Source organism: Pristiophorus japonicus, chromosome 4, assembly GCF_044704955.1.
Source record: "Pristiophorus japonicus isolate sPriJap1 chromosome 4, sPriJap1.hap1, whole genome shotgun sequence".
NCBI lineage: Eukaryota > Metazoa > Chordata > Chondrichthyes > Pristiophoridae > Pristiophorus > Pristiophorus japonicus.
The window spans coordinates 306749360-306762739 of NC_091980.1; positions in this window are offsets into that span (position 1 = coordinate 306749360).

Here is a 13380-nt window from a genome sequence, read left to right on the forward strand (position 1 = left end):
ACTGAAATTTCTGTTGGAAGATAATCCTACCAACCGATGGAGGGACTGTTAGAGAGTCTTCCTTTTTAAGAAAAGCTTAAAAATCCTAGGTACATTTCGAGCACACGTGGCTGAACTGTCAACATTGTCAGAGTTCAGATGGCCGCGCCTATGGGAGCAAGAGGACGCTTGGGTAAGTTCCATCGTGGCAGAGAGACTTTTGGAGCATGTGTGTAGGGGCTAGAAATGTTTTTCACTGCAAATAATATCGTCAAAGTCCCCGCTGATGTAAACCGTATATAAACCAGGTGGTTTTAGAATGGAAACGGGCTATTTTCCTGACTGAAGCAGGCCCCGAGGTGTACGAATTCCACAAAGCTGAAGGGCACACCACTGACGGAGATTCTAACCAAGTTAGAATAGCACTCTAAGTCCTGAGCCCCTGGAAATTGCTGAAAGTTATCATTTTGGAACACGCGATCAATTAAATGATGAGGGTATCATGGAGTACATTGTAGCTTTAAAAAAGCTATCCATTCACTGTCCTTTTGGAAACTTTCACGAGCGAGCTTTGCATGACCGCTTTGTCTGTGGTTGAAAAATGAAGGAATCAGAAGTAAATTGTTGACAACCCATAACTTGACTTTTGATTAAGCTTGCTGGCCAGCTATGTGAATGGATATGGCCCTGAGAATTTCGCGCCAATTCCAGTCGTCAGACAACTGAGGAGAATCGGCTGCAGGCTAAGAGTTAAAGGCAGCTGGGCCCCAAGGCCTCATCAACTGATCTAGGTAACAGTGCATTGAGGTCGTGCTATCGGTGTCTGGGCCAACACATTGCTCAAAGTTGTCCATTATGTGAAGGCAGAGTGTCTCTACTGAAAAGAATTGGGCATCCTGCGAAGGCATGCTGACAGAAGAGTAAACCGACTGGCAATGCTAGAAGTTAAAATCGCCAGACACTACATGGAATTGAAAAGCAACAGCAGGACGAGGAGTTTTTGGAGATTCACGTCATCAGGAGCACAAAGGTCGTTAACAGTGATTCACGAAGTATCATCATCCAAGTAGACATTGCGGAAACCAGGGTACCCATGGAAATCGACCCTGGTGCATCGGTGAGCCTAGTACCGAATCGCTATATCACGACAAGTCACGCGATTATCGACTAGAGAAATCAAAAGTAGAGCTGCAAGGCTACTCAGGAGAGCTTATCGCTGTAGTAGGAAGTGATACCACCCAGGGTTGGTATCAGAGCTTGCTTCTCATCCTAGTGACAGGAGGCAAACCTGCTTGGACAAGTAGAAATTGGTTGGGATCACTGAAGCTGCATGGGAACGGGATTTTTCGTGTGGAAGCGAACTTTGCATCAGAAGATGATGTCATCAAGCAGTATCTGAAGGTGCTCCATGAAACAGGCAGTCCGATCCAAGGCTTCAAGGCGCGTGTCAGCGTGCAGAAGGACGCAAAACCAGTTTACTGCAAGCCATGTCCCGTACTATTTGCTCTGAAGGTGAAAGTTAAGCAAGAGCTCGAAAGACTTGACACTGAGAACATATTGCCCTCCGCGGGGCGCACTTACCGATTTTTTACCCATCCGGCACTGAAAATTGCGCTGACGCGCTCAGCAGGCTTCCACTGGCCACCACTGAGGGGGCAGCGGAGCAAAGCGCCGAGATGGTCATGGCTGTCGATGCCTTTGACAGCGCAGGCTCCCCCATCACAGCCTGCCAGATCAAAATCTGGACAAACAGAGATCCCCTCCTATCTCTGATTAAGAAAAGTGTCCTGACTGGGGATTGGGCGCCCGCACACGGAGCATGCCCTGAGGAGGTCAGACCGTTCCACAGACAGATGGATGAGCTCTCCATCCAAGCAGACTGCCTACTATGGGGCAGTCGGTTAGTTATGCCCCAGAAGGGCAGAGAGGCCTTCATCAGGGAACTCCACAGCGAGCACCCAGGCATTGTGCTGATGAAGGCCATTGCCCGGTCACACGTTTAGTGGTCGGGAATTGTTTCAGACCTGGAACACTGTGTTCGCAGGTGCACGACATGTGCCCAGCTGAGTAATGTCCCCAGGGAGGCCTCGCTCAGCCCGTGGCCCTGGCCCACCAGGCCATGGTCACGCATTCATGTTGACTATGCGGGCTCGTTCATGGGAAAGATGTACCTTATTGTGGTAGATGCGTACTCGAAATGGATTGAGTGCATCATTCTGAATTCATGCACGTCATCCACCACCGTGGAAAGCCTACGTGCGATCTTTGCAACCCATGGCTTGCCGGACATCCTGGTTAGTGATAATGGCCCGTGTTTCACAAGCTACGAATTCTGGGAGTTTATGTCGGGTAATGGCATCAACCACGTCAGGACTGCGCCGTTCAAGCCGGCCTCCAATGACCAGGCAGAACTTGCGGTCCAAATCATTGAGCAAGTTATGCTCAGGATTCAAGAACCCTCCCTACAATGCCACCTATCCCGCCTCCTGCTGGCCTATAGATCCTGACCGCACTCGCTCACGGGAGTCCCGCCCGCAGAGCTACTCATGAAACGGACACTTAAAACCTGCTTGTCCTTCATTCACCCAGTCCTAACCGACATAGTTGAGGGCAAGCGCAAGTCACAAAATGAGTACCATGACTGCAATTCAAGGGGGAGATGTATAGAAATAAATGATCCTGTATTCGTCCTCAATCACGCCATGGGGCCCAAATGGCTTGAGAGTACTGTAATTGACAAAGAGGGGAATAGGGTCCTCGTGGTAAAACTCAATAATGGTCAGATATGCCGTAAACATCTGGATCAAGTTTAAAAAAAAAAGGTTCAGCATCGACACGGAGGAACCTGAAGACCACCATGAGATGGAGCTCACACCATCGCCAGTGAACGAGCAACAAGAGCAATCAGAAGAATGTACAGTCCCTGCGGTCAGCCCGGACAGGCCGGAATCACCACAGGTGACAGTCACCCGCGTCAGTGTCCAACAACCAGAGCCCCACGAGGGAGCGTAGACCACCTGAAAGACTAAACCTATGATCCTAACAAGACTTTTGGGGGCGGGGGGAGAGAGCGGGAAGGTGATGTCAGGTATGTAACCACAATGTAACACCACTGTATTACTGTACACACACAACCTAGATGCACACCTTGACCACAGGGGGTGAACTTGTGGGAGACACTCCTTACCTGATCTCCCAGGTATATAAAGGGAGGTCCCACGCAGGGTCATCACTTGTGGAGTGCTGTGAATAAAGAGTTGAGGTCACAGAGTGACCTTGTCCCCAGAACGTGCCTCGTGTGGTTTCATGCTGTGGAGTAAGGACTTTACACCTTTCACCCCCACCAGACATTCCAAAGCAAGTTACAGCCAATGAAGTACTTTTTGGAGTGTAGTCACTGTTGTAATGTTGGAAGCACCTCCAATCATGCGCACTGCAAGCTCCCACTAACAGCAATGTGATAATGACCAGATAATCCATTTTAGTGATGTAGATTGAGGGATAAATATTGGCCAGGATACCGGGGATAACTCCCCTGCTCTTCTTCAAAATAATGCCATGAGATCTTTTACGTCCACCTGAGAGAGCAGTTTCATTTCTTATCTGAAAGACGGCCCCTCTGGCAGTGCAGCACTCCCTCAGCACTGCACTGGGAGTGTCAGCCTAGATTCTTAAGCTCAAGTCACTGGAGTGGGACTTGAACATCAGAGGTGAGCGTAGAGGAACGGAAATCAAATGGATTAGATATAAACAGGGAAAAGACTGAAGTGAAGGTTCGGGTAGTAACTCAGACAGAAAGAAAATCTTGGGAGAATGAGTAGTGTTTAAAAAAATGTTTCTGAAATACATGAACCGCAACGCATCGGTTGGGAAATAAACTGGAAGAACTGGAAGCAATTATTTTACAGGAAGCTCTAGACTTCGTAGCTTCAACAGAAAGCTGGCTGTAGATCAGACAAGGATAGAAAATTATTATTAGAAAAGATAAGATAGGAGCTGGAGTGGGAATGTTAGTTAAGCAGGGAGTCGGAGACATTGTTGCTCGGTAAGCAATTGCAGCAGCCAATTTGCACACAGCAAGGTCCCACAGCAAAATAAATGGCAGTACGTAGCATAGTGGAAATGTTACTGGGCTAGTAATCCAGAGGCCTGGACTAATGATCTCAGAGATGTGAGTTTAAATCCCACCATGGCAGCTGGGGAATTTAAATTCAGTGAATTAAATAAATCTGGAATAACGAAAGTAGCATCATTAATGGTGACCATCAAACTATTGGATTGTCGAAAAACCCCATCTGGTTCACTAATGTCCTTCAGGGAAGGAAATCTGCCATTCTTCCCTGGTCTGACCTATATGTGACTCCAGACCCACAGCAAAGTGGTTGACTTTGAAATGGCCTAGCAAGCCACTCAGTTGTACAGAACCGCTATGAAAAACAATGAGAATAATAAAATTAGAAGGGCCACCCGGCATTGACCTTGGCACCAGCTATGAACAGAACGACGGCACACCCAGCCCAGTCGACCCTGCAAAGTCTTCCTCAATAAAATCTGGGGACTTGTACCAAAATTGGGTATGCTATCCCACAGACTAGTCAAGCAACAGCCTGACATAGTCATACTCATGGAATCATACCTTTCAGCCAATGTCCCAAACTCCTCTATCACCATCCCTGGGTATGTCCTGTCCGACCGGCAGAACAGACCCACCCGAGGTGGTCATCATAGGCTGTCCCTCGAAATCAAGGAAGACTTGCTTCCATTCTAAAAGTGAGTTCCTAGGTGGCTGTACAGTCCAAAATGGGAACTACAGTCTGCGTCATAGGTGGGACAGACAGTGGTTAGAGGAAAGGGTGGGTAGGGAGTCTGCTTTGCCGCACGCTCCTTCCACTGCCTGCACTTGGTTTCTGCATGCTCTCGGCTCTAAGCACCACTCAGTGCAGTCTTTGGCCAGGAATTCCCAGGTGTTGGTGGGGATGTTGCACTTTATCAAGGAGGCTTTCAGGGTGCCTTGAAAATGATTCCTCTGCCCACCTGGGGCTCGCTTGCCGTGTAGGAATTCCGAGTAGAGCATTTGCTTTGGGAGTCCTGTGTCGGGCATGCGGACAATGTGGCCTGCCCAACGGAGCTGGTCGAGCGTGGTCAGTGCTTCGATGCTGGGGATGTTGGCCTGATCAAGAACACTGACGTTGCAGGATCTTGCAGAGACATCGTTGGCAGCACAGTCGTATACAGTTGGAAGGGAGTGGCCCTGGGAGTCCTCAACATTGACTCCAGACCCCATGAAGTCTCATGGCTTCAGGTCAAGCATGGGCAAGGAAACCTCCTGCTGATTTCCGCCTTCCTTCAACTGATCAATCAGTACTCCTCCATGTTGAACACCACTTGGAAGAAGAACTGAGGGTAGACAGCGCACAGAATGTACTCTGGTTGGGAGACTTCAATGTCCAAAAGTGACTTGGTAGCAACACTGGCATCTACCTGATAATGTGGAAAACTGCCCAGGTATGTCCTGTCCACAAAAAGCAGGACAAATCCAATCCGGCCAATTACTGCCCCATCAGTCTATTCTCAATCAGCAGCAAAATGATGGAAGGTGTCTTTGACAGTGCTATCAAGCGGCACTTACTCACCAATAATTTGCTCACCGATGTTCAGTTTGGGTTCCGCCAGAATCACTCGGTTGACACTGCAGTGCGGTATTGAGAGCGTGCTGTACAGTCTGAAGTGCTGTCTTTCAGATGAGATGTTAAACCGACCCCTGTCTGCCCTATCCCATACTAAAACCAACATCACTAAAACAGATCAAACTGGTCATTTATCTCATTGCTGCTTGAGAGATCTTGCTGTGTACACATTGACTTGTAGCGGATCTTGAATCCATGACCTTCCAACTTCCAACTCAGAGATGAGGCAAAACGACACTCAATTATATGATACAACAGAAGGGTCGATAATCAGAAGACACAGATTTAAGGTGATTGGCAAAAGAACCAGAGGCGACATGAGGACTAACCTGTTTACGCAGCGAGTGGTGGGGATTTGGAATGCACGGCCTGATGGGGTGGTGGATACAGATTCAATAGTAACCTTCAAAAGGGAACTGGATAAATACTTGTAGGAGAAAAATTTGCAGGGATGTGGGGAAGGAGCTGGGGAGTGGGACTAACTGAATCGCTCTTCGAAAGAGCCGGTGCAGATTCGATGGGCCGAATGGCCTCCTTCTGTGCTGTACTATTCTATGATCCTATGAATTTAAAAAATCACTCTCATGATGTGTGACAATGACAGTGACAGCATTTATTGTCCATCCCTCGCTGCCCTGAGCAGGTGGTGGATCAGCTGCTTGAATCACCTCATCATTCTTCATAACTGAGTTCTCGGTGACTTCAGAGAGCATTAAGAGTGGTGGATACAGATTCAATAGTAGCCTTCAAAAGGGAATTGGATAAAGACCTGTAGCAGAAAAATTTGCAGAGATGTGGGGAAGGAGCGATCACGGGCTGTGGGACTGGAGTCACGTGAAACATTTTATCGCTATGACCCAAGCTGTTTTTTAAAATACATTCATTCATGTGATGTGGGTATCGCTGGCCATCCATAATTGCACTCAAGAAGGTGGTGAGCTGCCTTCTTGAACCACTGTCCTTTGTAGCAGTTTGTTCCAACTGAGTGGTTTGCTGGGCCATTTAAGAGTCAACCACATTGCTGTAGGTCTGGAGTCACAAATAGGCGTGACCGGGTAAGGACGGCAGATTTTCGAAATGACTTTGAGGAACCAGATGGGTTTTTAACAACAATCCAGTATTCTCATGGTCACCAAATACTAGCTTTTTATTCCAGATTTATTCAATAAACTGAATTTAAGTTCCCCAGCAGCCGTGGTGGGATTTGAAATCTTGTCTTTGGATCATTAGTCCAGATTCTGGATCACTAGTCCAGCAACATTACCACTATGTTACTGTTCCCTGATGTTGCTGAATGAAAGACACAGGCAGGAAAACAGTTCACCTGTGTGGGAGATGAGAAAAGCTGGGGTTGTTCTCCTTAGAGCAGACAAGGTTGAGGGGAGATTTGATAGAAACATAGACAATAGGGGCAGTGTAGGCCTTTCGAGCGATATCGAAGTCTGTGTTTTTTTGGTGTCGGTGTGGTATTCCAGGTGGCGGAGGAGAGGAAGTGCCCTTAGGGCGGGTCAGTCGCCGCTCCACTGACGTGTCACAACGTCCCACCCCTTCAGTTAAAGGGGAGGGCTGCTGCAAACTCTGCATTTATTCCAGTTTGGTCCACTGGGCCACCTGGGAGGGTTTCGGCCGGGCCAGTGGCCTGGCAGCCAAGAGGGGCTGCGGGATTTGAACTCACGCCTCTGGATCGTTAGTCCAGGCCTCTCGATTACTCGTCCAGCAACGTAACCACTATGCTGCCGTACCCGTTAAGTGTCTTCTACCCCCGACATATTCCAGGGGGTGAGGAGTCCAATTTTGCAAGGGATTGAAGGGGTATTGCGTTATTTAGATGACATTCATTTCAGCACCAAACAGGCAAATCCATAATAACATATTGAATGAAGTTCTCAAACGGCTAGCGAAGCACAGAGTACGAGTGACTGCTCCCAAGTGTGAGTTATTTCAAGGGCACAAGTTAGGGCACAGAGTAGACAAAGATAGTTTACACCCAACCAAGGGAAAGCTGGATGCAATCAGAAATGCACCCTCTCCCAAGAATGTCTCTGAACTTCGATCATTTTTGGGTCTTTTGAATTATTGCGGAAAGTTCCTCCCAAGCTTGGCTACAGAATTGCATCGGCTGAATGAGCTGCTGAGAAAACAGGTCACTTGGAAGTGGTCAGAAGAATGCGACACAGCATTCAAAGAGTGTAAAAGACAGTTAGTAGAGAGCACTGTGTTAGTTCACTATGACGTATCTAAGGAGATCAAGCTAGCATGTGATGCCTCCTCTTATGGAGTTGGGGCAGTGATCTCTCATAGAAACATAGAAACATAGAAACTAGGAAAAGGAGCAGGCCATTCGGCTCTTCGAACCTGCACCGCCATTCTATAAGATCATGGCTGATCATGCAACTACAGTACTCCTTTCCTGCTTTCTCTCCATACCCCTCGATCCTTTTGGCCGTAAGGGCCATCTCCAACTCCCTTTTGAATTTATCTAACGAACTGGCCTCAACAACTTTCTGTGGTAGAGAATTCCACAGGTTAACCACTCTGAGTGAAGAAGTTTCTCCTCATCTCGGTCCTCTTATTCTTAGACTGTGACCCCTGATTCTGGAACTCCCCAGCAACGGGAACATTCTTCCTGCCTCTAACCTGTCCAATCCCGTCAGAATGTTATATGTTTCTATGAGATCCCTTCTCATTCTTCTAAAATCCAGTGGATACAAGCCCAGTTGATGCAGTCTCTCCTCATATGTCAGTTCTGCCATCCCAGGAATCAGTCTGGTGAACCTTTGCTGTACTCCCTCAATAGCAAGAATGTCCTTCCTCAAATTAGGAGACCAAAACGGAACACAATATTCTAGGTGTGGCCTCACCAAGTCTCTGAACAACTGCAGTAAGACCTCCCTGCTCCTATACTTAAATCCTCTAGCTATGAAGGCCAACATGTCATTTGCCTTCTTCACCGCCTGCTGTACCTGCATGCCAACCTTCAATGACTGATGTACCATGATATGCAGGTCTCATTGCACTCCCCTTTTCCTAATCTATCACCATTCAGATAATATTCTGTCTTCCTGTTTGCCACCAAAGCGGATAACCTGACATTTATCCACATTATACTGCATCTGCCATGCATTTGCCCACTCACCTAACCTGTCCAAGTCACCCTGCAGCCTCTTAGCATCCTCCTCACAGCTCACACCGTCACCCAGCTTCATGTCATCTGCCAACTTGGAGATATTACATTCAATTCCTTCATCTAAATCATTGATATATATTTTAAATAGCTGTGTTCCCAGCACTGAACCCTGCGGGACCCCACTAGTCACTGCCTGCCATTCTGAAAAAGGACCCATTTATTCCGACTCTCTGCTTCCTGTCTGCCAACCAGTTTTCTATCCACGTCAATACATTACCCCTAATACCATGTGCTCTAATTTTGCACACTAATCTCTTTTGAAAGTCCAAATACACCACATCCACTAGATCGTGGGAAGCAGACCCCAATTGCTTTTGCTTTACGCACTCAGTGTCAGTGAGTGCAATTATGCAGATCAAAAGGGAAGCTTTGACATTAATTTTTAAGGTCATGTAGTTTCACAATTACTTATTTGGTCATAACTTTACCATAGTTACTGACCATAAGTTCCTGACAGCAATCCTCCATCCAAAATCCCCAGTTGCAACCTTAGCTGCACCCTGAGTGCAGAGATGGGCTTTGATTTTGTTAGTGTTACATGTGACATGAGTACAGATGATCAGCTGATTACAGTAATGCTGATGCTGTGTCCAGGTTGCCTTCCCCATCACAAGTTACACCCGATAGGGAAGAAGTGTTCTATTTTTCATACATTGATGAGCTGCCAGTCACAGCTGAAGAGATTTGTAGGGCAACTAAACGTGACCCAATTATGTCAAAGGTGTATGATTACATAGCAAATGGATGACCAAACCAGGTATCAGAGGAAGATAGGCCTTTAGCTGGCGATGGAGCATAAAAGCAGGGAAGTCTTGCTACAGTTGTACAGGGTATTGGTGAGGCCACACCTGGAATACTGCGTGCAGTTTTGGTTTCCATATTTACGAAAGGATATACTTACTTTAGAGGCAGTTTAGAGAAGGTTCACAAGGTTGATTCCAGAGATGAGGGGATTGACTTATGAGGAAAGGTTGAGTGGGTTGGGCCTCTACTCATTGGAATTCAGAAGAATGAGAGGTGATCTCATCAAAATGTCTAAGATGATGAGGGGGCTTGACAAGATAGATGCAGAGAGGATGTTTCCACTGATGGGGGAGACTAGAACTAGAAGGCATAATCTTAGAATAAGGGGCCGCCCATTTGGAACAGAGGAGAAATTTCTTCTTTGAGGGTTGTGGATCTGTGGAATTCACTGCCTTAGAGAGCTGTGGAAGCTGGGACATTGAATAAATTTAAGACAGAACTAGACAGTTTCTTAAACGATAAGGGAATAAGGGGTTATGGAGAGCGGGCAGGGAAGTGGAGCTGAGGCCATGATTGGATCAGTCATGATCGTATTAAATAGCGGAGCAGGCTCTAGGGGGCATATGGCCAATCTTGCTCCTATTTCTTATATTCATCCATACTTATTTTGTAGTGATGAATTGTCATTGGATGAAGATTGTATCATGTGGGGAGCAAGAGTGGTTATCCTAAATAGGTTCAGGTCTAAATTGTTAGATGATCTTCATGACCAGCACCTGGGAATGTACTTGACCAAGAATTTTGCACGCAGTTACCTATGGTGGCCAGGTTTAGATAAAGATATAGAGTACATTGTCAGTCAGTGTACAACATGTCAATTGGTGATGAAGAAACCACCATCAGTACCATTACAACCATGGAAATGGCCTCCCAGGGTGTGGCAAAGGTTGCATGTAGATTTTGCTGAGCTAGAAGGACATAGAAACATAGAAAATAGGTGCAGGAGTAGGACATTCGGCCCTTCTAGCCTGCACCGCCATTCAATGGGATCATGGCTGAACATGCAATTTCAGTACCCCATTCCTGCTTTCTCGCCATACCCCTTGATCCCCCTAGTGGTAAGGACTACATCTAACTCCTTTTTGAATATATTTAGTGAATTGGCCTCAACAACTTTCTGTGGTAGAGAATTCCACAGGTTCACCACTCTCGGGTGAAGAAGTTTCTCCTCATCTCGGTCCTAAATGGCTTACCCCTTATCCTTAGACTGTGACCCCGGTTCTGGACTTCCCCAACATTGGGAACATTCTTCCTGCATCTAACCTGTCTAAACTCGTCAGAATTTTAAATGTTTCTGAGATCCCCTCGCATTCTTCTGAACTCCAGTGAATACAAGCCCAGTTGATCCAGTCTTTCTTGATATGTTAGCCCCGCCATCCCGGGAATCAGTCTGGTGAACCTTCGCTGCACTCCCTCAATAGCAAGAACGTCCTTCCTCAAGTTAGGAGACCAAAACTGTACATAATATTCAAGGTGTGGCCTCACCAAGGCCCTGTACAACTGTAGTAACACCTCCCTGCCCCTGTACTCAAATCCCCTCGCTATGAAGGCCAACATGCCATTTGCTTTCTTAACCACCCACTGTACCTGCATGCCAACCTTCAATGACTGATGTACCATGACACCCAGCTCTCGTTGCACCTCCCCTTTTCCTAATCTATTTATAGTGATAGTCATTCGAAGTGGGTAAAGGTGTTTCTGATGCAGAAGATAAGCAAAACACTTGATAATTTGAGAAGATTGTCTTCGTCACATGACCTCCCAGAAGAAAGTGTGTATGATAATGGGCCATAATTTTGTTAAGAGGTCATACAGTTCATGAGCAGAAACAGTGTGAAACATATCAAAGTTCCACCGTACCACCCTGCTTCAAATGGTGCAGCAGAATGCACAGTACAACTTGTAAAACATGCCCTCATCAAGCAAATGTTGGATCCAAATCCAAAGAAACATCAGTTGTCATTGGATAACATGCAAATTTTCTGATTACCTACTGAAATACTCCTCATACCACTACTACTAGAACACTAACAGAGTTGTTTCTCAAACGACAGACATGGACCAGATTCTCGTTGTTAAAGCCAACAATTAGTGGAAGAGAAACAATCAAAGCAAAGAGTCATGATAAAGGTAGAGTTAGAGAGAGAAGTGTGAAATTGAATCAGAAGATTACAGTGAAGAACCATCATCATAAATGGTTACCAGGAAGAGTAGTGAAGATATGTGGCCTTCACACATATTTGCTCAAGATGTTTGACCATGGAAATGTTAGGTTTTTTCACATTGATCATATCTTACCTACAGATGTGGAAGTTGGGTTGATTCAATTTATTCTGATGGGTCAGATAGTAGAGTACTAGTAGCAAATGCTACATCAGCTGTATCAGAAACAATTCCAAGAGAAAGTCAGAATTTAAGTCTGTGTCTGAGGCAGGCAATCAGTCTGAAAGTATTGAGAGTCCAAATGTAGATCAGGGTCAGCCCTTGGAGAAAAATTCTCCTCAGGCTCAACCTAGAATGAGTCAAAGTCCTACAAGAAGATCGGAAAGTTCTGTTCAAGAGCGAAGGTATCCTCTTCGAAACAGAAAACCAGTGGTTAAGTTTAATCTGTAAATATGGAAAATAAGTTCATTCTGTAAATATGGAAAATAAGTTCATGGGGGAGACTTTCGCCTTCATCTTCGGTGGTTTTCTCAGCGGTACAGCTGCTTTTGAGACCAAACCGCCGACGTGCACCGTGCGAGAGAATCGCCAGGGTGTAAGTTTGGCCTCAACAGAAGCCCATCCAGATCGCCGAGGGAGTCGCCCTGTGAAAGCTGCTTAAACAGGGCGGTAGGTGGGTAGGTCCGTGCAGCAGAGCTGGTCTCCAATCGTCTTGGTTAATCCTTGCTAATCGACAAAGGCCTAGCACTATGTGGTGGCTGGTGTGCAACGGTCACTACATGTTAAAAAAATTCAAGCACAGGCATCTTCCACCCTTCAAGATTTAGTTCGGACCTGGAATTTTGGGTCCTTCATTGAAACACCTATGAACTTTTTGACGTGGAAGCAAGTCATCCTCGATTCGAGGGATTGCCTATGATGATGATGAGGTGGGTACTCTGCAAAGAAAGGTAAGTTAAAGTTTCTTTATTTATTTTTAAATTGTAAAATGGCGATTAACTGTAAAACTATCTTTGGAATGTTGTTTAAACGTTTTATTTATTTTTGTGAAAATATTTTTGTTTTGTTTCCCCCCTCCCTAGGCCCAACCGCAGCCTCGGAATAAATATTAAAACATTTTAAGAATCGCCCGTTTCACATAGTTTTGCCTTTAACCGCCGAGAATAATGATGCAAGATCCATTTTCCCCACGGATGGTATTTTTTACCTTAATTATGGAAATTCTCCGCCAACATTAGTTGCAGAACGTTAGTGGTTTTTCTGGGCAGCAATCGGGCATTGAGGGGCTCTCGGGAAAGTCTAGCCCCAAATCTTTTGTTTGTGTTACAGAATTCTATTAATAGAACCTGTCCAAGTCACCCCGCAGCCTCTTAGCATCCTCCTCACAGCTCACACTAAACCCAGCTTAGTGTCATCTGCAAATGGAGATGTTACATTCAATTCCTTCATCTAAATGATTAATGTATATTGTAAATAGCTGGGGTCCCAGCAGTGAACCTTGCGGTACTTCACTAGTCACTGCCTGCCATTCTGAAATATCACAACGATGTCCCAGCTCTC